This window comes from Pteropus medius, unplaced genomic scaffold (assembly GCF_902729225.1).
Source record: "Pteropus medius unplaced genomic scaffold, Ma_sr-lr_union100, whole genome shotgun sequence".
NCBI lineage: Eukaryota > Metazoa > Chordata > Mammalia > Chiroptera > Pteropodidae > Pteropus > Pteropus medius.
This window is the reverse complement of record NW_024355206.1, coordinates 4,741,822-4,767,373: the sequence shown is the minus strand read 5'-3', so window position 1 is coordinate 4,767,373 and position 25,552 is coordinate 4,741,822. Positions and strand designations below refer to the sequence as shown.

Below are 25,552 nucleotides of genomic sequence, written 5' to 3'. Positions count from 1 at the left end.
AATCTTGAGGGGAAAGTCCCGGAATTATACATTTTTGTGAAGCTCCCCAGGTGATGATGATGCACTCTCAAGTTGAGAGTCAAGTTGAGAGGCTATATTCTGGACGCGTTACAAGCAAGAGTCGGCAGGAATTGATGGTTGTTGGATGTGGATCGTGAGGGAGAGGGAAGAAAGTAAAGCCCTCCGGAATTTGACCCAGGGGGAATGACTTATCCACGAGTGAATTAGGGGAAACCTGCACTGATTTTTGTGGGTAAAGGAAATTAAATTCCGTTGTTAGATCTTCAGCTGGACATGCTAAAGAGACCCCGGCAGGAGATGAATAAAAACATCGCTGAGGTCTTTTCTGAAATTCGTTATTTGTTTAAATCCAAAACTATCTTTTATTCTTTTTCTCTGCCTACTGTTGAAACACGTCGTAAACCCAAATGAAAGGATAAGACAAATGATCTTAAAGTAGATGGGTCTGTGTCAGTGTTGACTAGCAAAAGGGAAAAGCGTCTGGAGTTAAAATTAAAGCGTGAGCTGAAAAAGAAGCTACTAATTAGAGCTCGAATTTATCAGCACATCTCCTCTATTTTCTAAAACGATTATCCGAATTTATGTTTTCAAACTGCAAAAGGAATAGCTACTACTCTTGAACCTCCACCTCTCACTTGCCAAAAAATATTTAAGCCTTCTTGGCGAGTCTTTTGGAAAAGGTCTCTTTTCGTGGCACAGTTGTTTATTTGCATCTTAAAATACGATGTAGCGATAAATCCCTTCTCTACCAATCGAAATACAAGATCGAATTATTCAGACATAAAGTATTTCCTAATTGTTCATATTATAAAGTTTACCCACTGGAATCCGGACCTTAAAATTATAGTTTTAGCCTTAACGTGGCCTAGCAATACAAAAATTACGACTGAACCCAAGCTTGCACATCCTAAAGAGAATTAGGGATGGACAGATAGTAACAGAACCACTGACGGTTAAAAGAAACTGTCATACGCACGGAGCCAACTTAGAGTGCTTTATGTCAACGTTTGTGCTTCAGGACCCCACGCTTTTGTCGATATGAAAGTATTTAAATTTGCCGTCACATTCCTCTAGGACCTTAAATCAGCAAGGCCTGGGCTTCTGCCATGACTAGAACCAAATGTTATTTTCTAAAGAACAGAGCTTCAGGATCAGGAAAGTGTCAGGCCATTCATCAGGAGAGAGGAGGACAAGATGCCAAGACAAGCCCTTGATTCTTTAGGGCACGTTACTTAACCCTTTCCCTAAAATAAAAAGGTTTTTTTTTTTTAATGGAAAAAAAAAAAAAAGTCTCGGAATTCATGCTTTCTCCTCGATGCAAAGAGCATTTGGAGTCCTGCGCTGTCATTTAACAACTAGAGACAGAATAGGTCTGTAGGGAGGGAATGACTCAGCACCGTCCTTTGCAGGTGGGAGTGCGGGGTGGGGAGCCCCAAGACCAGGTCAGGGGCGGAGCTGAGAGCACCTCCCCGGCTCCCAGGTCCCTCCCTGCTGTGAGGCCACCATCTGGAGGCTTCCACTCTTGTGTAGACTTTTCAACTAAACCAAAGCAGTGCTTCTAATTCACGAGGTTTCTAACAGACACCATGACAATTATCTTTACCGTGTGCCCAAATCCCGGAATCAGATATAGATGGTAAATTATATCACGCGCGATCTAAAATGAATTTTTTTAATGAAAACAATTATCTCCCTGGTATACGATTTTCATTTCGAAAATTTCAGTTGCACGTGTGGGTGTGGGTATAGGATGGTTCACAGCAGGAGTTGGGTTCAGTTTACTAAAGAGATGAGAAGGAACCTCTATGTGTAGTCTCCACTTTGCAGGTGACAGAGGAAGGCAGAGGAATGACACGGAACTAGAGACTTCCAGGATCTCGCCAGCTAGCGAGAAGACAGCCAGCTTAGCCACTTAATTAATGGGGTCAGTCTAGGATAGAGGCGACGGTGTGCTGAGACCGGCTGGCAAGAGCCCATTTCCTGCCAGCAAGCACGCATCTCATCCCAAGTCTGCTTTCGTCTTGGCACCGTGAACTTGACAGACTGAAACTGGCAAAGGCTCTACAATCGGGGTTCTTGAGGGACGACAGTTAAACACCAGTGCTAGGCTGAGAGACGATGTCACTGAAGAGATGAGTTTTGAAGGCTGAAAAGGGGTGTGATGGAGGCCCTTGGGTGGAGGAGGGTCAGGGGAAAGAAAAACGCATGTTTAGGAAATGTGAGCGGATTAAGTGGCTCTCAGACTTTTAACGTGCACCAGTGTCACCTGAAGAGCGTGTTGAAACAACATGTTGCTGGGCCCCGCTCCCAGAGTGTCTGACTTAACAAATCTGGGGTAAGGCCCGAGGAGTTGCTTTTCTAGCAAGTTCTCAGAGGATCTAATGTTGCTGGTCTAGAACAGAAGTAGATGGTAGAGCGCCCGGGCATGCCAGAAAAACGTGGATTTTCTCTTGCTCCCCACCTAGCAAAGGGCGGTCTGGGGCCGGTGGCATCTGCATTACCTGCTTTCAGACAGGTCGACTCAGAACCTGCAGTTTAATAAATCCTTAGGTGACTCATATGCATCTAGGCTTGATAAACGCTGCACAGCCGAGCCCAGTGGTTCTCGATTCTGGCCCTGAATTAGAATCACCTGGGGAGCTTTTCAAAACCATTCGTGCCCAGGCCCTACCTCCAGAGACGTGGATCTACTGCCTTAGGATGGAGCCTGGGCATGGGTGTCCTCTAAAAGCTCCCCAGGGGATTCGAATGTACAGCCACAGGCTGCAGACCAATGCTTTAGCCATAACCCTCAGGTAGGAGAAGCAGTCCTTGTCAGGGCGGCTCTTGTGAGGGTTCCATGATGAAAGTTTGAAGAAGCCGCCAAAAAGCTGCAAAGGCATCCCTCACAGCGGAGACTATGACGGGGGCAGGGACAGACAGCTCACTCTCCGGTATGCCTGTCCCTGCTCCCTGCACGGAGCTCAGCCACTTGTTCACCCCTCTCTTCCTCCGGCTTGCCTTTGGCCTCCCACTCTGTCTTTCACTTTCTCCTTCTCGCTCCCTTAGTGATGTATAATATTAGTTACCATAGAAAATACTTTCCCTATCAGCACATCACGTGACTATGCAAAGCACTTCACGTGTCATTTCATCAGACAACGTGAAAGGGAGAGAGTTAAAAAGCCCTTGTATTTATCGAACGAAGCCCCATGGCCCTGATCTGTCATTGAAATAACAGGCGAATTGAATGGTTTGGGTTATTCCCTCTCTAAAACAAAACCAGTACCAACTACTAATTAAAAAGCTTTGCATTTGCATATGGCCCTTGACTGACCCTCCTCTCCTGAAACACCCATCCTAGAACTTGACCCTGAATAGAGAAGGGAAGTTCTCACCCTGTTGCATGGGGCGCGTCTTAAGCAGCGTGTATTCTGAGAGCACGCTCAGCAGGCACACATTAGATCATGGAGTCTTCTGGGACGGTTTGGCCATTGTAAAGGGCTTTGCTATGTAATAAAAAGCCATTAGCGCTGAACTTCAAAAGCATTAGGCTAAGTGAAAGAAGCCAGACACAAAAGACCACCTATTGTATGAATCCACTTGTATGAAATGCTCAGAAAAGGCAAATCTATAGAGACAGAAGGTAAATTAGTGTTTGGTTACCTGGGGCAGTAGGGAGAAGTAACTATAGATGGACACCAGGGTTTTTTTTTGCGGGGGGGAGGTAGGGATGATAGAAATGTTCTGACATTAGATTCCAAGTATGGCTGCACAAGTCTATAAATATACCCCAAACCACCGAATTGCACTGGCAAAATGAATGAGTTTCATGGAATGTAAATTATACTTCAATACAGCTACTTAATAAAAATAACGGCAGCGACAAAACATTAGCATTATTTCTCTACCTTAAAATAAGCTTTTCCCATTCTCGTCCTCCTCTAATAACGCACACTGAAGAGGAGGGAGCAAAAAGTTGTAATGTGGACTTATTTAAGAAAGAAAAAAAATATGTATTTACGTTGCCTATGGTTTGATAGCATTTTTTCTGCCTTAAAGTATATAGGTTTGGCAAGGCCAGGAAAGGAGAGAAAAGAAAGACGTTTCAAAAGAAAATAAATAAAAGCTATTTTCCGTTGTTAAAAATAGCTGCCTCGGGGAACCTTCTGGAGGCAGGGAAAGGCAGAGCTGCGGGAAAGGGTTAACCCCGCAGGAGCTGACATCTGGCAGCAGTGAGGGCGTTGGCAGAGCCCCGTCCGCCCGTACCAGTCTGTACAGGGGAGCTGTCCCGCTTGCTGATTTATCATTCCCTAATGTCACGGGGATGGGATGTTGAAATTGTGGCTAGAATGCGAAATACGAAAAACACGAAGATTATGATTTAGCGTCTGGGGAAGATCAGCGTTAGCCGGGGAACAGCTTGTAAATGGGAGGCATCCTTGACACTCAACATGTGGTTTTCAAGCTGAGGGGCGGGAATGAAACAAACTCGAGTTTGACGGCCGGAAGACAGTGTATACGGTCGACGGAGGCAAAGATGGAATTAATAAGAGCAAAACCACGTCTGTGCTGTGATGGAGAGACAGTGTCTGTGCGCGTCAGGAGGACCAAAGTACATTTTAATTAAACAGAGACTTGATGTTGAAGGATAAATAAAGCAGTGTGGGGCGTAAACAGCGTAAATCCGTGATGCCAATGCCACCTGCAAGTGTCTAGACGTGAGGTGCATCCTGCTAATTTGGAGTCTCAGACGAGATGCAGAGAGAGGGGAAAATATCCCCAAGTTCTGCTCATTAAAAGAAATAATAGCTTGGATTTTAAGGAGGTGCTCAGGCGGGGAATGATTTTAACAGTTATCTGTGGAGGACAAGTTGAGTTAGCGAAAGAGACACAAAACTGTATGTGTAAAAACCTGGCCTCGAAAATATATGAGGATCCCTAGTTTGCGTGACTTCTTTCTTCCCGACCAGAGTTTACATATTGAGTTGGAGCTCTCTGCATTTCTGCGTGTCAGCATGCCCCCGTGCACAGGGAAAAATTCAGTTTCCACATTGTTTGTTGGTTATAGAAATGAGTGTTGACAACCGATCCTCAATGCTTATGGTTTGTTTTAATTACTTCCTGTCCTGCCAAATGCATCTACAATATGGATTTCAAGAATTGGCCTCGAGACATGGGTGTGCTACATTGAAAGTTTAAAAAGTTAAATAGTTTACTAGCACATCTACTAAACCTTGAATAGTCATTCATTTGTTCATTCATTTATTCATTCATCCAGAAAAAGCACTGCCCTGGGCACTGTACAAAATGGTCAGGTTGGACCCTGTCTTCCCAAAGCACCCAGTCTGCCTGATGGAATGACGTAGGAAACTGCAGGGGTCAGGGGTGGGGGTGTGTGTGTACTAAATTCATTTTGCAACAATAGATGGAAAAAATAAATTACTATTCAGGAGTTCTCTTCCTGTCTGGTGATGTCGGGCAGTGGGACTTTGCCCAGAAAAGTCCTTCAGATAACTAAGGATAATCACTCTTCAGAACCAATTTAAGAATTACAAAAGAAATTTTGCTGGGAATTACTCTAAAATATAGGGCTCCCTCCCCTGCCTTTCTTGATCTCACTTGGTCACGCTGACCCTCAGTTATAGTCACCTGGGCACAGCAAGCCAGGAGCCTGGCCGTTTTCTGTTCATTTGTTATTTTATATCATGGTTTTACTCTTATTGCTGCGTGATTGGGGGCAGGCCCTTGAACCTCCCTAATTGTGCTTCTTCTCTGTAAAAGGGTGGACGTCAACTGATGTTCTATTAGGGCCTTTTCTAGTTCCGATGCCATGTCCTTTATGCTGTGCTGTCAGTACCGTCCCAGGTGCCTTTGTGGTGGAAGGCAGTGTGCCCATGGGAAACGCCCCTCGTGTGTGATGACTGGGGACTCTCGTCAGGCTTAAGACTGTGCTTATTAGAATTCTATCTGGTGTCCCCACAAACAGGCTCTGCCAAGCTCCTGGAGGTTTCCTGGGCATGAACCGCACAGCATGCCTTTTTCAGCTTGTTAGGATGTACAAAGGAGCATCTTCTTTTTCTTATTCTTTTATTTTTCTTTATTATTATTATTTTTTTTTCTTGTTTTTGTCTTTAGTCATCACATGGACGATTGAGGTTGCCTTAAGTCTTACCTGTAGGCGAATGGAGTAGAAGCACATTCACACGCCTACCTCTGGTGCTACTACCGTTTCCCCATCAGGCAATCCCGAATCTCTAGACCAATGGCATCGAACATAGCACTTTTCTTGGCATCCATCCACGTTCACTTCATTCCTAAAACAGATATCTGGGAATTCAGCAAGCGCGTGTTAAGGAAGTGGCTGCCCTGTTCCAAGCCCTGAGCAGGCTGCGGGAAAGGCAGAGGTGACAGGCCTGATCCTGCCGGAGTCAGGTGCGTCTAGGAGCTCCGGGAAGAATGTCCTCACAGAGCCCTGCACGGGCCGCTGGCCCCGTCACACTCGCTCTTGGGTTTGTATGTTTTTCCCTAGATGAAGACCTAAAAATGCGGGTGGAATCTCACTGTTCTATGAACTGACAATGCCCCTAGTCTGCTCTCTCCCGATATTTTACCCTCGAAGGGCTGTTGTTTTCTATCATCAATGTAATCCGTGCTTACCACAGAAAATCCGGAAAAAAAAAACAAAAAACAGAGAAGTAGAAAGAAGGAAAACAAATCAGCATTATGGGTAACATTTTGGCCTATTTCCTTCAGGTCTGTGTTCAACAAATTCTTATGGAGACCCTGTGCTAGGCCATTACGCTGGGTGCTGGGGACGGGACAGTGAGTGATGCCATTCACCTTCACATGACTCACAGCCTAGTGAGAGAGAGAGAGAGACCCTGTGTGCAGTGTGATGACCAAGTAGTACACGTGGGAGGGACTTGACCTTGGGGCGCTTCCTCAGACCCTGGGTTCAGCACAGGGATTCTGAGGAAAAGACGTTTACGTTTAGACCTGAAGAACCACAGGGAGAGGGGAGCGGTGGCAATGGGAGGGAGGCTTGAGTGAAATGTGGGTTCAGGGTGGCAGGAGGGCAGAGGGCAGAGGGCAGGGACCTCCAGGAGGAGGGATGATAAGATTCGCTGCTGGGGAGGTAAACCAGGCCCCGCCAGGCAGGGCATTTATCAACCAAGTTGTCGTTATTCTGCGGCTACAATACTACATCCTGCTTCTTGTGTTTATTTGTTTTTGTTCTGGGACTTAACACTATAGCATAATCGTATTTCACATTATCGTAAACTATTTTAATGGAGACATACTATTACCCCAATTGAAGAGGCAATCGTTTACTTAATTAAGAAAAAAAAAAGAGCTTATTTTTCTTTGCTTCACATTCCACGCCCCTCGTGGTTCTCCAAGGTCTTCAGCTAATGGCAAATTGGAAAATCCTGGGCGGGATAGATGTATTATTGTTCTTTTACCCCAAAACAGAATCTGAGTCATCCCCCACATCCTAGCACCTGCATGACTTCTGGCAGCGGCCGTCAGATTCCCTCCCAGAAGGAGAAGCAACCTAGCTCTCATTTCCCGCTCTAAATCACCCACTCCCGCACCCAACGAAGGATAAACTCACAGAACCAGTTTCTGGGTCGCCCCAAGTCCCTTCTTCCTTCCTCCACTGGGCTCTGAGCATTCCCACCTGCCCTCCCCTCCTCTAAAGAAATCAAAGACCCAATCCGTTGACAATATAGCAACCTTTTATTTTTAAAAAAGGCTTTAGAAGAAAAAAACCTCAGCCAAACGCAATATAGGAAGAAACTCATTTCTTCATCCGTCTCGACTTCAAAGAAGCGACAAGCACTCATTCATTCATTCATTCATTCTTCAGCAAGAACTGTGTTGTCCGGCTGCCCTGAGACTATGGAGTAGAGGCAGAAAGCTGCATCCCCACTGCCTTGCTGACCTCACCGCTAAGGGAGAGTGATGTTCAGCAAATAAACGCCAGCCAGCATCTGCCGCCCGACAGTGGTAGGCGCTATGCAGGGACGCGTACGTGAACACACAGCAGGAAAAAGCATGGCACCCTGAAGGAACTGGAAGGTGGCAATGTGGCCAGGGCATGGCGAGGCAGTGGGGAGGTCGTCAGATGAACAAGAGAGACTTCTTCCTTTCCTCCTTTCCCCCAGGACACAGCCCTAGGACGCCTTATGAGAGAGTGTTTCTGCCCCTTTGGAAAACCGTCAGACTGGGTGGGCTTGGCATTGGGGAAGGGAAACGAGTCACGTCGCCCGAACCCATTCAGCTTCCATTTTCCTTTGGTCTTGGGAGCCCTGGGCGTCAGTCACCTGGTTATGAATGCAGTCCGCAGGACAATTAAAATACCAAAAGAACACATGAGTGAAGAAGTTCTGTTTCTGTACCTCCCTTTTATGTGCAGCTCATTGATTATCCCTCTGTTGGTGGTTCTTCAAAAGTATCTTAAGATGGAATATTCTTGTGAGCACGGCTGTTAATATTAATGCTGTATCCAACACCCGCGGATTCTCAGAGAAGTCAGGTTGCCGTTAGATTATATTATTGATTTATTCTGCCCAGCCGAAGCAGTTTGAACACTTGCTAGAAACCCCGATGCAAGTGGCCTTAAGCCGACAGGGAATTTACGGGCTGACGTTATGGGACGGTCCTGGCATAGGGCTAAGTGTCAGGCACGGCTTAATGGAGGGGACGGACACTAGTATTAGTACTCAGCACAGCTCTGTTCTTCCTGAATGTTGATTCTGTCATCAGGCAGCATCCCCACTTGGGGTCGGAAGGCAGCTGCAGCAGCTCAGCTTTAAATCCCACAGTGAAAAGACAGTGAGGACCACCAACGCCCACCCTGGGAGCCGGGAGGAAGATGGACACCAGCATAAAATACAAAGCCTGAGCAGGGGCGAAGAATGGGCCCCATGGAAAAAGCAAGGCACCAGAGGGGTTTTTAATAAGAGAAAGGTAAATAGATCTAAGAGTCTCGCTCTCCGAAAATCATTACACCGCAAAGCTAACTTTTGATAGGACCCATTTATGTAACTTGATAGAAGGGACCCTCTGAGAATGAAGGGGCTGCGAAGCAAGCCGAGAAGTCATCTGGTTCCAGCCCCTTCCTTTCGGCAGGATCAAACCCAGACCTCTCTGGGCGGGTGGAAACGTGTAAATGTTTCCAATGAAAGACTCAAGACTTGAGCCTGGGCATCTAATAATTCTAGAACTTAACATCGCCCCGTCTCACCCCTCCTTCTCTCCATGCCTTCGACAGATGAAGAAATGGATTCTATTTTCATTTTCTCCAATATAAACTCTGCTCTCTAGTACCTCGAAGGCTTCAAATTCCACCGTCACATTTCAGATTCACATCATTTTATTATTAGTCATCCGGCTTCCTTCCTATTTTTTTCTTTCATCTTAATTCAGGTTTTGTGTCTTAAAAGCATTCCTGAATTTTATAGAGAGAATAAAGCGGATGCCCCGTAAAATGTATTTTTTGCAGTAAATATTTTTCAGAAATGTGTTCTTGCTCTCCTACTCCGCACAAGTTCCTCGACCTCTCTGAGCTTCCATTTCCCCATCTATAAAATGGGGATAATAATCATAATAAGTTTCATAGGGTTTGGGGGGAGAATTAAAGCACTCAGAACTTTGTATCTGGCATTTAGTAACTGTTAAATGTTAGCTACTGTTGCTATTATATTATCGGCATCATCGTGATCGTCATTTTATAGACTCTTTCCATAGACTCTCTTCTTTGGGTATTTCTCATCCGTGGGCAATGAGAGTTTTCTTCTGACCTCTATCCCCACGCCCCACAAAACAAAAATCAAAACCGGGTGGTTCGTGCTTCTTGAATCCTCCCTCCTGCCCAGCTTGGCCTTAACGTTGCTATTTGATTTGGTTCCCATTTGATCTTGAAGCGGAGGATGGTTCAGTGGCCTAGTCACCCAGGCGTGTGGAGGGAAAGCAGGGATCCTTGTGTCTGGGTGCTTCTGTTCCTAGAAGCTCCTCTGGGGGCCTGGTCTTGGTGCACAGACGGCCCGCCCCTCCTGCCCTCACTATGAGCCTCTCCGGGGACCCCCCAGTCCCGGGCTCTGGCCATCCCCTCTCACTACACCCCGGTGCCACCGGGGGTCTGAGGCTGGATGCAGAGGCTGCCTTCGCACCAGAACTTCCAGCACAGTAGCCCCCAGATTTGCCTCAGGAGGCTTCTGGCTGGACATTTGCTAGTGAGTGGGAAACTTCCCTTCCCACCTCCCTGACTCGCCCGAACCTCCAACTTAGTGCCGCTTCTAAATCACAGACCTCAGCCCCGGGTCTTCCTCTCCCCCCAGCTCTCACCCCTTTACACTGGACGGCACTCGTGACACCCAGGGTCTGCTCCATCTCTCCCATGAGGCTTTGCTGCTTTCTCAGGGAGCTGAGTTCCAGGTTACACTCGGGTACCTTTCATTCATTGTATACCATCTATTCTCGGTGGAACAGAAGAAGTTCCTGGAAGTTTTCTGACATTTACTTGGCACCCTTACCCAGCTTCTAGCATGAATGCAGACTTTCCTCATTTTTATGGACCTTGTTTAATTTAACTTAGAGTTGTGAAGGAGGGCCATGTTACCCTAAAACCGGGGTGTACCGTTTTTCGTTTGGCTTGTTCAACCTGGAAACTGTCTTAAGTGAAGCATTTCCACTTTGAAACCTCTCTTCCTGTCTGCAGTTGTGAGAGAGGGCAATATTTAACGTTTTTTTGCGAATGTTTCAAATATTGGAGCCTAGGTAAAATCCTGCTTTTGGCAATACACAGGGGAAATGTGGAGGCAGTAATGAGCAAAATCCTCCTGGGAAGAGAGCACAGAAGGATGAAATGTGAGCGGTTTCTGCTCCTCGGTGCAGGGCCCCACAAGTCAGGGCTTCTGAAGGAGGCTGCTGTCAAGGGCTCCGACTTGCCTGCCCCGTGGGCCAAAGCCTGCTTTAGCCACACAGTTTACTGTGCACAGACAACAAAGGAAATTCATGAACAGAGAGTATGTCAACTGTGTGGCTGCTGCCAAGAATGGGAGCCAGAACCTCCTGGCCGGGCTTCTCCTCAGCCTCTGCTCGTTCACGAGTGGAGCCCGGCCAGGTGAACCAACGCGACCACCTCTCTGCGTGCAGGCCCACGGCTGGCTTTCGCAAACATGTCTTTGCGGGGCTCCTGATGGTTCCTCCTCAGCATGCATGAGGACGCCCATGTCACCAAGCCAGGTCTGCAAGCAAAGTTCCTATCCCATGCAGACACACGACTTACAGCTTCCTGGGGAATATGGGAGGATGGATTCTTTTTTTTCCCCCTCGGGCAAGCCCCCGCCCCAGCACCCACAACAGCAACCTGCACATTTACTGTGACATTTTTATTTTCCTCACAATGTGTTGCTGGGGCTCTCTCTGAATCGCTTCACCTTATTTCTCCTACGACGCCCATCCAGCCATTCTGCATTGCATATGTTCTTTGAGGTCAAGAGGCTTGCAGGAGAAGGTTCTAGGGGCCACATGACGAGGACGGAGCTGCACAGGGTTGCTTAGGGCACAGTAACAGACAGCATCTCTTGGCTTAGATTCAGAGCTGACTATACCTTGCCCGCTTTCAGGCTGGCCTGAAATGAATATGGTGGTGGGCAGGGTCATGGGGCTCAACCCCAACATGGACGTTTGGGTTCCCTTTGTTCCGCAGGAAACCTGAAGTTTGCTTAAATCCAGGGACCATTCCTCACCTGCCTCTACATGTGAGTTACCATGCGGAAGACACAGAGAAGCAGAAAATGCAGTCTACCCTCAAGGAGATTTCTAGGTAATCAGAGCTTCCTTTAGTTACTCAATACTCCTCCCTCTTCTTCTTTTTTTTTTTTACTTCTAGGATTTTGCACATGCTGTGCCCTTAGCCTGAAATACTCTCTTTATCCCGCTCTTGCTGGGACTGCTGTGTACAATCGTGCAGGTAACAGACTGCACGATGTTAGATCCACTTACATCAGTGCGAATGGCGCCCTCAGAAATATCCAGTCCACAGCCCGCACAACTGTACGGCATGGCTTCAGCCCACTTCTCCCAGCTGGAGGTAGCTCCTAGTCACCTCAGTTTTAGGCATAGTCATTATCTTTCCTTCTTTCTTTCTGTCCTTCTTCTTATCCTCCTTCCCTCCCTTGCCTTTCTTCCTGTCTCTCATATTTATTAAATACCTACTGGATACATCAGGATCTGTGCGAGGAGCTGGGGATACAACTGTAAAACAGACAGGGCCCCGCCCTTGTGGAGGTGATGCTGTCGTGAAGCATTTATATTGTTCTTCCTCCAGGAAGCCTTCCATGCATCCATGATGGCATCCAGTACCTACTGATTGACTGATGAATGCCTCTGACTCGGGGACCTTTTGCTCTAGAGCACAGAGCCTTTGGTCTGGAGGAAGACCGAGGGGGACAGGAGGGGTTGAGGAGACCAATTTTAAGTCCCTTCAGGCTTCTTGCCCTTGGAAACACCCTGTGGCATTCGTGAAGCTCATTAGTGAAGCCGAGATTAATATGAGGCCCAGAGCAAGGCTTCTCCCCACCAGGGAGGCCACAAAATTCCAGAATGTCCCAGGGAGGAACGGAGCACCAGCCAGGCCTGCCTCCCAGGGCTGCAAAACACTCCCTAATGAGTCCTCTCCAGGGGAGGGTGAAGTCACCTGCAAGGAGGCCGCTAAGCCTCAGGTGTTCTCCAGGAGGCTTAAAATAGCCAGGCTCCCTCCACAAACACCTTCCAACACTGTTTAGGATGGCGATTGCCAGGAAACTAATGAATCTGAGCTTAGTGAATTAATTGTTGATGAAATAATGTGAATACTGTGCTTCCTGTTCATCAGTCTCTATAGAAATTAATTAGCCCCACTTGGCAACAAGCAGGATCAAAATTTCAACTTAATTTACGAATTTGGCCAAATTGTCTATGGGAAGCCTTGCCTGGAGGACCGTTCGTGGCTGCCTCGTGTCCAGACAAGCCTCGCCTTTCATGGAAGACAAGATTGCTTTAAGAGAGTCCCAGCAAGAGAGGAGGGTGGTGGAGGAGGGAAGAGGGAAGGTGAGGGCTTTGCTTGTGTTAAGCCTCAAGCAGATCCACGCCTCTCCCGCCTTCTGGCCTCGGCCCTCCCTGGTAGACACTTCGACAGAAGAGATCTATTAGCTGAGTCCAGGGGTGACGGCTCAGAGCAACGGGGCAACTTTCAGGCTGACCTTGCATTCGATAATTCTGTGCTGTGTGTTCCGGTCACCTCTACTACATAGAATTATTCAGGATTTTAAGCAAAAACTAAGCAGAACTATCCTGGGCACCGAAGATACAGTGGGGAACCGGGTAATGAAGGCCATGCTCCCGTGATGCTTACTTTCTATTACGAACACGGACACGAACACGAGCTATCCACCTCTGGTTTTTGATTCTGTTACAACTTGGACTTGTTAACATTTTATTATGGGCCACATTACTGAACTCTGGGTTCCACGTTCGTTTCTGCTTTTAAAACAAAATGCACATGGCCTAGTATATACATACGTTGTCATCTCCCTTGCATGCATGGCTATTTAAATTCATATCTGTACAGATGTTCTCAAATTCCGTCCAGAAAGCTCATGCTCTTCTGAAAGAAGCCAGATTTAGCAACTATTTTGAGATGTATTAAGCCAGGGGAGGGAAGCCTGTTTGCCCGTGACGTTGGCCAATCGTATCTGTCCTCAGGTCCCAAGAGGACACCCGTGTAGGTCTGATTCTTGACTGAGAATCACATCAGATCAGGCTGCACGGAAGGCGTCACTTGTGCGTCCAGGTCGGCTGCTGTGGCCAGAGAAGAGCATACTGAATGGAATGTGCTGCACGCTGGGCAGGTGCCTACTTCCGCCTGGTGGGCATATGTAGCTGCAAGCAGACCACCCTTCCCCTTAGGAATTTGTGATGTCGCTAGCAGCCTTCTCTGTGACCTCAGGTCGTGTCTGTCCTCTGTTTACCTTTGTTCTCAAACTACAGGTCTGTAATTCCACAGCCCCCAAGGGTAGCTTCCAGGGAGAAGGTAGCGAGTGTGCACTAACAGAGGCGTGGACAGGAACAGCTCCAGCCGAGCGCTCCGTAGAGCAATCGAATGCGCTGAGGGACCCCAGCATGGTCTTCCTGTAGCCCGGCTCCTCAGCCAGACTGAAGTCGCTGTTCCACAATATACGTCCCCATGGCTTTCCCCATCTCCTGTCTCCCGAAACGCTATTCCCCACGCCTCAGAGTAAACGCTTCTCAGGCCCAGCTCACGTGCCAGCCCGCTGCTGTAGCCCTGAGGGTATTCCCTGGAAGCAATTTCTTCCTGTCTCTGGCCCCACACTGCTCTTGAAATACAGCTATCTGTGCATTCTCTCACCTACAGATGTCAAGTCCTCCAGGAAAACCCGTGCGTTCTTCATCTTCTCTTGTCTCCTGTAGTCTTCGCACTGAAGATGGACTTGGTATGTGTTTGTTCTGCGTCTATTCTACCCTGGGAACAAATGGCTGTTTATAGAAAATGGTGAGATCTAATGAAAGGTCTTAATCTTAAGTCCAATGGTGCTGAATGTCCAATTTTTTTCTTTACTGAAAGCGAATGAGCAGAATTATTCTCCTTGGTGCACTATCGCCCAGAACGGAGATTTAGTCAGGTCTTTCCGTCTTCCCTCTCTCTCATTCTTTCTGTTGTTTATATATTACTCTGGCACAGGAAGTGGAGACCAGGGGTTGGCAGTGAGAGCCAAGAGACCAGGGTTCAAATCCCGGGTGTGCCTCTTACTCCCTGAGGGATCCTGCACGATTTGATCTGCCTAAGTTTCAGTTTGCTCAGCCATGAACTAGAAATAATAACTCCTGTTTCATCTGAGTCCAAGGGGGCTGTGAACATTCAATGAGACGGTAGAGGTGCAAGTACTTTAACATGGTGACCCCAGTGTGTTCACTGTGTGAAAACCACCCAGCTATACTCGGTAACATGTATAGATCTGTCGCACTTTAGTGAAAGTTCTTTATAAGTTAACTCTCCATACAGACATTTCCAATTGCATCGTTATTAGACTGTTTACTGAGGAAAAAGGTGCAAGAATGAATTAAAGCTGGCTGTCAGGCATTTACAGTCTTGAGGAGATGCCGAGTGTATACGGGAACAGCCATTTCGGTGTACAGAGACAACGCCACGTGTTGTAAAGTATTCCTCCAGGATTCTCAATGTTTTAGTTTTACCGTAGTCAAATGCAAAAAGAGCCATCACAATTAAGAACCACTGGACTAAACACATCCGAGCATATTCAAGTCAATAAAAAGACAACCTCATAGAAAATGGGCAAGGCATACAGACAAGCAGATATACACACGGCTAATAAATACATGGGGACATGTTTCACCTCGCAAGTGATCAGGGAAACAAAAAAAAATCTTAAAGATACTACTTTGGCAAAAATCAAAAAGATTGATAATACCCAGTGTTAGTAAATATGAAGAGCATATCCTCATAAAATCTTCTAACATATATCCTTAGATTCAGAAATTTCATTTTTGGTTAGCTCTCCTATAAAAACAATTACGTAGGTACACAAGTATTTACACACGTGTATGTAAAACTGGTCCTTATAGTACTATTTGTAATAGTGTAAAAGTCCAGTAATTATAGCATAGTTCAACAACTGTGACACGTGCACATGTGAAAAATCATTCAGCTACTAAAAGAATGGGGTAGAATTATAAGCATTGACCTGGAAGGATTGCATCTATGCACGTAACATGTACAGTCATACGGAGGAAAAAAGCAAATATTGTAGAATAATATGTACGGTATAATCTCATTCTTGTTAAAAAAAAAATGTTCTCACTACATGCACAGAGAAAAGACTGTCTTAAAGCTCTAACGGTAATTACCCCTAGGGAATTGGAAAGGAGCGTGGGGATTTTTGCCTTTTACTTTATATTTTGCGGCTATTTTTACAATAAACATGTGTGCACTATTTTTGTAATGTAAATAGTCTGGTGTGAGTTCAAACGGAAGCTTTATAAAGAAGAGCTTTCTGTGCCAGAAGGTTGGGGCCACTTCGGGGCCATCTCTTTACCATCATTGTCACTGAAAAATCTTTTAGGGAACCCCACAGCTAAGACGATTTGGAGAAAGGGACTGGTTTCTTCAAGTTCTTTTTTGGGATCAGCCTGATCAGATTCAGAAAAGACTGCTATGCAAGTGATTCATTGCTAGTATAGAAATTCCCATCCTGGCTGTTTCGCCATCGATGTTTCTGCCCCGTGGTGTTGGGAGAATCTTCTGTTGTTAAAGGATGAGGAAGAAGATGAGACTGATGTGGCCAGCAACGGGGGGGACACCTGAGTTTCACGGTGCAGAGATTTGTGTTCAAAGCCTAAGGTTTCCAACGCCAGAGAAGATAAAGAGGATACAGAGACGAAGCCCGAGGAGTGAAGAGGTGTCATCTCACAAGCACTGACAGTCCACTGATTGTGATGTTTGGGACTGCAAAGCCTCTGAGGCCATGTTACGCCTCAGCTGGAAAGTCCTCAAGATCAACTGCCGAGGCCTGCCATGGACCCAGGAAGGAAGAATGGAGACACATGTTGTACAGTTCTCACAGGAAAGAAGCCAGAATTAGGAATGACGCGATTTCATCGTTAGGGTGAAAATGCGGTGTTCGTTTCTTATACGTTTTGCTCCATAAAGGACAAAGAGATTCTACTCGGCCATTATACCTCCCACTTCCGGTTCATAAGCATAATTAACAGTAATCGAATGGCTTCTACTTGATCCACACCATCGAGCATAACGGTGTAGTTACACAGATATCTGAGTTCTCAAAACAGCCGCGTGCAACTTGAAAAAACTCTGATCTGAGTTCATACAGAATTTCAGTTCTCTTAATAAAGACTTATTTAGAAGTTCTCATGAACTGGCTGCTGAAAATGTGCATGGCTCTCTGTGCCAATCTGAGCAACAAATATTTATTTTCACCAAGTCCAAGTGGTAAAAGAGAAGAAAGGATAGAAATGGTTTTTCACCAGAGAGGAAGAAGTGATGGTCTGCAATAGGCACAGGAAGTTCCCTGCTCAAAAAAAAACCCAACATTTTCCATATGCTCTACATCGAATAGATTCATCTGGATGGAAACTCAAAAGCCCTTAGAGAGAGACAAATCTCATTCCGGCCAATCCTTCGCTGATATCAGTACCTAGAGAAGAAGAATTTTGACTGGGCGAAAAAGTAAGAAAGGCTTCTGCCTGTCATTTGGCCGCTTTAGTCACCACCTTAATGCCTCCTCCTACACTAAGTGCACCTTGCTCGCCGTTCCTTGACCTGGGTGCACTCACAGGCTTCCACATGCTTTTTCCTCTGCCTAGAATTCCTTCTATTGTTCCTCTACCGACAATTCCTACTCACTCAACTTCTCCGCAAAGTCATCCCCGACTCCCCCAAGTGGGGAGGACCTGTGAGGGAAGAGGACAACTCTTCCCACTGTTTCCCAGATCCTGTCTTGATGCTTCTGCTACATCCCTCATGACAGATTAACACGAGTCGCTCTGTGCAAGAAACATTCATCGCCCCCTGGAGGAGGGCGAACCACTCGATGGCAAGAGCGTGTTTCCATCCCTGTACCCTCCCTCCACCTGCCTCTTCCTTACTATACTAGGTGTGAGTTAGTTAGCATACAGACTTTCTTGGTATGCGGGAACTCTAAAATATATCCACCGCAGATGCAAGGGGCCAGCTGTGGTTTCAGCGAGTTCCTTGATCAGAAACAACACTGAAATCATGTGACAGGGGAGAAGGCACCCTATAAGTCCACGGATGACGGTTTCGTCAGAAGTGCTGGGCACAGGGAAGGCAAATCCGTATTCGAAGTGTCTATTCCAGTAAGAACGAAATGCTACCGCCTGCAAGATGCCGTCCAAACCCCTGACGGGCACACAAGACACACCCAAATCCTGCTACTTCCCCAGGCTCACCTGTCATTACTGCCCCACCCTCCTGCAAATTCCCTGCTGGAGCACCTAGAGACACTTCTTCTGTCCCACCTCTGCCAGGATCTGTAATAACTGGGCTTTCATCTGTCCATTCATTGATCCATCTGTACATTTGTTCATTAAGCATCCATTGGTGGGCAGGAGAATATGGTCTTTGCTGAGAAGATGTGTTAAATAAGTTAACACATCAGTGAGTGATGGCTGGCATGACAGGAAATGCTGGGACCGGAGGGGAAGACACCTGATCCACCTGGTTTTAACCTGTACCTTACGAGCTATGTGTCCTTGGCTAAGTCACTTAATATCTCTGAGCCCTGGCTTTTCATCCACAAAATGGAGTCGATGCCACCTCTTTCCTCGGGCTGCTGTGCAGCTCGGCTCAACTCACAAGACGGAATTTCCTTTGTATCTGGCCCTGGAAAAGGGCTCGACATGGCAGCCACCACTGTTATTGACTTGCAGAGTGTTAGTAATGTCCTTGGTCCTTGTCACTTCTAATTACTCTGAAGAGGTGGAACTTTGAGTACTTCTTTCCTCCACCTGCTCGAAGGTCATGCGTGCACCTCTGTCTCATGGGTCTTCCCGCCTTTCCCCCTGACATTGTAGTTCTATGCTGTGCCTTCTCCCTTATGTAACTAGACCAAAACCATGGTAAAAATCCATGTCACCATAATGTCGGTGTCCTCCATGGCACAAGCAGCATCCAAAGCTCAGGTTCTAAAGCCAGTAAGAACCAGTTTCAAACACCCGCCTCGTAGCTGTGTAACCTTGGGGACCTTATTTCGCCCCTCTGGACCTCAGTTTCCGTATCTGCAAAATGAGAATACTCACAGCACCTGCCTCACATGCTCGCAGTACAGAACGAGGAAGGCTATGGGAAAGCGTTTATCAAGGAGTCTCAGCTCTTTGGGGTGGATACTGAGGAATTGTCTCATTTCCCTAAAACGCACCATTAGTCCTGGTCGGTCAAACCCTCTTTTCCCTGTGGGTATCAGCACCCTTGACGAGATTTCATTCTGGGTCTGGAACCTCTGGCTACTTTTCGTTCATCCCTTTTTCTGTTGTTGTTGCTTCGAAAAGTCTTATCTCCACTCCTAAGATTTAGTGTTTGTTCAGTGAAAACTACAGATTCTGGAGCCAGCTGCCTGGGTTGGAATTCCGGCTCTGCACTTACTAGCTAAGAGCCTTGGGCATGTTTCTTCACCTCTCTGTGCTCCCATTTCTCTCCTCTGTGAAATAGGGGTAATGACGGTACCTACCTCATAGGATTGTTGCCAGGTGAAATGAGATTGGAGCACTAGCAGAGTGCCAGGCGTACGAAGTAAACACCATGTGAGCATCGCTGTTATTACGACCGACTCGAGCTCCCCTCCTTCGCTGCTCCAGGCCAGCTAGCCCTGAGGCTTCGTCTGCTTGCCGTTCTGGTGTTCTAGCCTCATCCTTCCCCCGCCCTCCCTCCATCTTTGCGGAATGAGGCCGGCGCTGCGGCCTGAAGGCAGTAGTAAAGGATAGCTGTCGTCCCACTTGTCCCAGCCAGGGGACAGTCTCTCCTCCCCAGCAATAACACGTTACATATGGGCTTGATGCTGGCAGGTGGTGCCTTCAAAAGGCTTGCAAAGGAGGGCCCCCTCCCGGGCACCTCCCATAGCCACAAATGGTCCCTTGAGACCGTTGGCCTGTACCTTCCTGCGCCAGCTCACTGCATCCTGCTGCATACTTATGAAGCCCCACTCAGTACTGGTAACTGGCTTCCAATGTCACCTGCCCTCAGCAGACAACTATGAGAACCATGCGTGTACGCAGCATCGGTTTAACCTTCCAGCTAGGACTGAAATTCTAGGCCAGAGGCCGGAGGATGGAGAGGTAGGTCCCGCCCCGTCTCTGCCACAGCCCTCACCGGGCAGTCCCTTCGCTCCCCTCACAGGCGAGCTCCGTCCTCCTCCACGCCGCCTCCTAAAGGCAGTGTCAAGGGGCTGGGGCTGCTGGGGAGACGCCAATACTTTCTGTATAAATGGTTCCCCGGAGGCCCTAGGCTGCCGTTACCGAAACCTAGGATGCCCGCTCCATGATCCCTTTGTTTCTTAGCTGCAGCCTGGGTTACCCGTTCGGGCACATGGTCCCAGACACCACCCTGTGATACAGAATTTTTTAAAAAGGGAATTGCACATTGCCTTCAAAGTATGTTGGAATGAGTGAGGGAATAAAAAACAGGCATATAACAAACTAATATTATAAGTATAATAATAAAGCAATCAACTAAGTCACAAGAACTAATGTAATAACGATAAAATGTGAAAATATAAATATAGCTGTATAAATAACATATAAATAAAACCCTTTTTCTTTATTATTAAACAAATTAGAATGAGCCATATAAAATGTCTGCTTTTGTAGGTCAAAAGCAGTCAAATGTTAGTGATTTCACATATGAATCAACCTAATGCTTAACTCTTAGGGCAGGTCGGGAATTCTTTGAAAAGCTTTACAAATACTCAGTTAATCCTCATGGCGATTCTACGAGGAAAGAATTATTATTATCAAGACCACGCGACATCTGAGGAAACCGAGGCACAATTCCTCGGTCTAGAAACTTGCCAAGGTCACACAGCCGAGAAGTACCAGAGCCTGAGTTTCAACCCTGAACCTGAGTTTTAAACCCAAAGGGTCCCCAGAGGTCATGCCCTTTACCGCCAAACGACCCTTCAGAAGCAGCAATCTGATGAGCAGTTAGCTTTCCACATAGATCTTTGCCATTCTTATTCCCAAGTCAGGGAGAGATTAGGGAATCGAACTCTGGAAGGCAGAGACCCTGAGCTCAGCAGCAAACAATGCTCTCGGGCAAAAACAGCCACCCTCGGTTCTCCCCGGCAAACACGGTGAAGCAGCCAGGGCACCATTTTTCTCCAAGAACATCTTCTCTGCCCACCTCCTCCTCGTCGGTCTTCCCATCAGCAAAATGGGCATGCACAATAGGCTCCCATGGCAACAGACACAAGAACTAATTAGCACCTGGAATGCGTGTTGAGATCCCCTTGTAATAAGGGCAGAGTCTTCGCACATAAATTCCAGTTTTGCATCCTGCGGCCCGCTCCTCTCCGGGCAGGAGGTGGTGCCCCGTCTTGTTGAGATCCGATCTCTAAATGCAGCCATGTGTTTTCTTTCATCCAAATGACTGTGCTCATCTCAGGAGCAGTCTTTAATTTTCTTCTTGGAACCGAGGACCATCCTGACTTACAGCAACAAAAGGTCCCCAGGACGGTGAGGTAAGATTTGAATTAAGATACCTTGGCATATTCCGCTCCACAGCAATTAACGGCCAACAGGTTTTGAGCAGCACCCACTCTCTTAAGAGCAGTTACTCTCTGTCTCAAGAATCCCTGTCTACCACGTTATCAAGTCATCCTGATTAAGCAGCCCACGGCAGCTGGCTCCTTGCCAGGTGGCAAACCAAGTGGATGTCACAGTCGCGACCTCCACCCTCTGAGGGCCGGGGCTGACGAAGCAGCCATGTGGTTACCAGGCCTCATCGGCCCGTTGACAGTAAATACGGCCAAGGCCTCAGGATGCGGCAGGGCCTGGCTGCCCTGCTAACCCATCATCCAGCTTCTTCTGACTCTCACCTGCCTTTTGGCCACTGCGGTTCATTAGCATCTCCCTCTGGAGGAGAGAGAGAAGGAAGGAAGAGCCAACTTTTGCTGGTCCGTTTGGCTCCCTGTCAGCAACTGTGGTAAGTGTGTAATCTGATGGAACTGTGGTCTAAGATGAGAATTTGGACTCTTTCCCTCCCTCTGCCCCTTGCCAGGCATGTGAACGCCTACTAAGGCTTCAAGTCCCAGCCTCCCCTAGGGCCCCCAGGCCAAGTCAGAAGTTAGTCCCTCCCTCCCTGGCTCATGGACCCCTCTCCAGGAGGGAGAACACTCCTAGATTGTGCTGTAATGACCACAGCCCTCGTCCATCTCCACTGGCCAGGGAGCTCCTCACGGGTCGGGGGCCATGTTATTTAGCAGCTTAAGTCCCTCCGGTTCCGGGCATGGTGCTTGACACATGACTGGAGTGTAAGAAATGTGTGTTAGATAAACAAATAAGCCCAAGTGGACCTTCTTGATCATCTCAGAAAATCAATGCTTTGAGGGGCTTTTTTTGGAGGGGGGGGGAGGGTGGTTTGCATGTGTGCACATGCTCGTTTATTGTTTTTAAGAAAACAATATCCCAGAATTTCTAGAGATGGAGAAGGGAGAGCCTGTTTAATAAATCGATCCACCTCATTCATTCAACAAGTATTGGCTGACTGTCAGTCACGCACCAGGTACTGTTTTAGGTGCTGGAGAAACAATACGGACCAAAAAAAACAACCAACCAAACAAAAACCTGCCCTTGAGATGTGCGCGTTCTAGTGACATTGTTCTTTCTCGGGTGTTGACTCTTCCCCATACTTTCCTACTTTCTATTTTCCCCTCAAGTCCTTTTCCCTGAAGACGATGAACCATCTAAACAGTTTCCACCAAATACGCAGAAATGCCCAGGGTATCACTATGAAATAAACACTTATGTAAAGTGACGGGCACCCCTTTTACCCTTTCAATGGCCCCGAAACTCTATGCTGTCAAATAGGAAGCTTTTAGGAGACAAGGTGTGGGAGGGAAGTAGCAACCTGGAAGTCTTGGAGCAGCGGGCAGGACAGCGAGGCCGTCCCAAGGCCTGTCACCTCCTCGGACACCACGATAGCCAAACAGCCTCCTGAGGAAGGACTGGGGCTTTCCTGGTGCCTGGTTCTGAGCTGGGAGACAGAACAGGAGACGAAACCACCTCCGGTTCTGCCTGAGTCAGGTCTCCAAGGGGAAGAACATTTAATTTATCTGAGGTGCTGTGAATTCCCACAGCCTAAGGCAGACCCACATCCCAGGGTGAGCACAAAAACAAACTCTGAAGCCAAGGAAATGACTGGTGATGAGCCACAGGTATGCATTATCACGACCACTGCTTTTCCCTGAGAATTCTCTCTGCGAGGGGAGGGCTCCACCTCCCAAATGGGAGGTTCGGCCAACTTTTTAGCAACTGCTTGCAGTGCTTGGTACTGACATGGTGGCTGATAGGTAGGTCGATTCCCACAGCGAACTGAGGGTGAGGGAGACCTTGGGCTGAGGCAGGCCTTCTGGTCTCGCCGGGCTGTGGGCCGGCTTTCAGGCAACCAGAGCCGTGATTATAAGGGACGATCTCCGTGTGGACGAGAAGGCAATAGTTTTTTGATGAGTTGAAAGTGATGATTGAAGTCGTTTTGGCGTTCCCGCCGTCTGGGTGGAAAGACAACAGGTGTGCGCCTTTGCCAAAAATGACAGCCTCCGAGCTCCATCGCCGCCCCGGGGAACGGAGTCCTCGTGCGTGCGGCACCAGTGAATTCCACAGAGGCTGGGAGGTCTGCAGACAAAAGCTCGGGGGGCCTACTTTCTAAGCAATCGGTGGGAACGACTGTTGAGAAAGGTTTCTGCATCTGCCCAACTCCGCTCACCCACAAGAACTACACACCGAGACCTCTGGCTCAGAACAATGTTTGCGACTACTGGCCAACCGGGGGGCTGCGTGCACACAGCCCTGATGAGGCTTTTGGCTTTGTGCCCGGTGTCCCTTTGTCTCTCTCAGAATGACGCTGTATGTGGTTGCCTGTTTTCTCTCACACGGAAGCGTGTGCGTGTGTGTGTGTGTGTGTGTGTGTGCACACGCCTGTGAACAAGTACGCATTTTTTACCCTTCTTTAATCAGAGCGGCAAAGTCGGTCTCCACGAGTTTAGAACACTTGGACAAAATCCCACTAAGGGCATCCTATAAAGGGGAGCGGCTGATGAAGCCTGGAAGGCTTGCTGCAGGGAGGGAATGGGGGTTCCTGCAAGAAGCCTGGGCCCCTGGAAAGCCCAGGCCAGGAGAGGGATCCCGGTGACTCAGGCAGTTCTCCCCAAACAGCCGGCATTCAATGTGGTCGCAGTCAAGATTATCCAAAATGACACAGAGCTAAAACTCTGCATGCAGGGACCAGAGGGCTGCTGGCCGCTCGTCCGGGGCTCTGACACACTGCCAGGCACAGGAAAGGGCGTTGTTGCCACTCCGTGCCGTTCGAGCACAGACGTTCCGGGCAGCCTCCGGATCAAGCTGACACGCATCCCACAGAGCGACCGCGGCGTGAGGCTCCCGGGAAGGGCTGAGTGTGTGCATTAGGTCACCGAGCTCTGTTACCGCTTAACCGGCCTCGGCCTGCGTCGCGGTGACACACATCTGCTGACTGGACGGATCAGTGCACCGTGCTGTCGGCAGACCGGTGGGCCACGCTTGAAAGACTCCTGGCATGCGCCCCTGCCTGCATTTTTCACTCTTGACTGAAAGCATATGCCCCACACAATCAGGACAGTGTTAGCATGTGGGTCTGAAGCAGCTTCCTACACATCTGGCTGAGGCCGGCTGAATCACTTCCCCCGGGAGGGTGGCTTCCAGCTCTGTGACATCTGGAGAGTGGCAGGAAGTGTCTGGATTCATCCCAGAATGATTTTTATCTCCACATGCTTTTCCAATTTCATCAAGGCCTCCGTGCTACATTCCGAATGACATGTCCACATTTGCCACGGACAAGAATGACAGATGGGGAGAAATCATCTTTGACCCTGAAAAGTCGGTCATATTTTATGAGGTAAGGGCTTGGGCACAAAAGGTATCATAGGAAAGAGCCCAGAGATGGCTTGAAATATATAAGTTATGTATGTTTCAGCTCTTGGAAATAAAAGCACCCTTCCCAAACTACTAGTTTATCAAAGCCGTGAAAACTGCACTTACATTTTTAACTCTTTTCTTACTAAGGCATAACTTACATAGAGTAAAAGGCACAAATCTTACATGAACAGCTTGATGACTTCAATTTGTACACATGCACACACCCACAGAGCCACCACCCAGATAAAGGTTTAGAACATTCCCAACGCTCTAGAAGGCTCCCTTGTCCCCCTCCCTGTTGACAGCCCACCCACGAAGATCCCCACTATTCTGGCTCCTACCACTGCAGAGTGGTGAAAAGGCATTTTTATTTTGGGCTCTTAACCGATCAACAAATATCTCACCATACACAAACGACAGAAATTCTATAAATCGCCATGAACTTGCATAGAGGACCCAAGGTCAAGGTTCAGTCGAAGTGATTTTTTAACACCCACATGTTACACCATGTGGGGTCTTCCTACACATGGTATTTCGTGATTAAAGAAGAACATATTTCCAGAGGAAAACTCTGGGTCTTTAGCCGTGGGGAGAATTCTGGATTTGTTCTTGTTTCTGAAGCCTATCGGTCTCTTGCGGCCAAGTTCACACATTTGTGAATGTACAGCCACCTGCCTTCAGGCCCTCCCTTCTCTGAAGGACACCCAGGTCCAGGCTGAGAGCCCAGCTCGCATCCTCACTCTGCCTCTTCCTGGGTCTTACACCCATCCAGGAATGAGGCCCTCGTTGCAGCTTGCTCCTCTCCAGAGAAAACGCTTAGTCA

At 47.8% G+C, this 25,552-nt stretch overlaps 1 protein-coding gene and 1 long non-coding RNA gene across 5 annotated transcripts in view; one reads left to right on the top strand and one right to left on the bottom strand.

The window, feature by feature from the left end:
• The window catches only part of SH3GL3 (SH3 domain containing GRB2 like 3, endophilin A3), a 138,975-nt gene that overhangs the window by 84,078 nt on the left and 29,345 nt on the right, over positions 1-25,552 (bottom strand). The window lies entirely within an intron of this gene.
• The window catches only part of LOC120599400 (uncharacterized), a 34,828-nt gene that overhangs the window by 3,677 nt on the left and 5,599 nt on the right, over positions 1-25,552 (top strand). The window contains exons 2-3 of one of the 2 annotated variants that reach the window (XR_005651896.1): positions 11,720-11,836; positions 14,426-14,504. This is a non-coding gene — a long non-coding RNA (uncharacterized LOC120599400). Of the gene's footprint in view, positions 1-11,719; positions 11,837-14,425; positions 14,594-25,552 lie in introns of those variants that run through there. The other variant, XR_005651895.1, reaches the window with a different exon arrangement.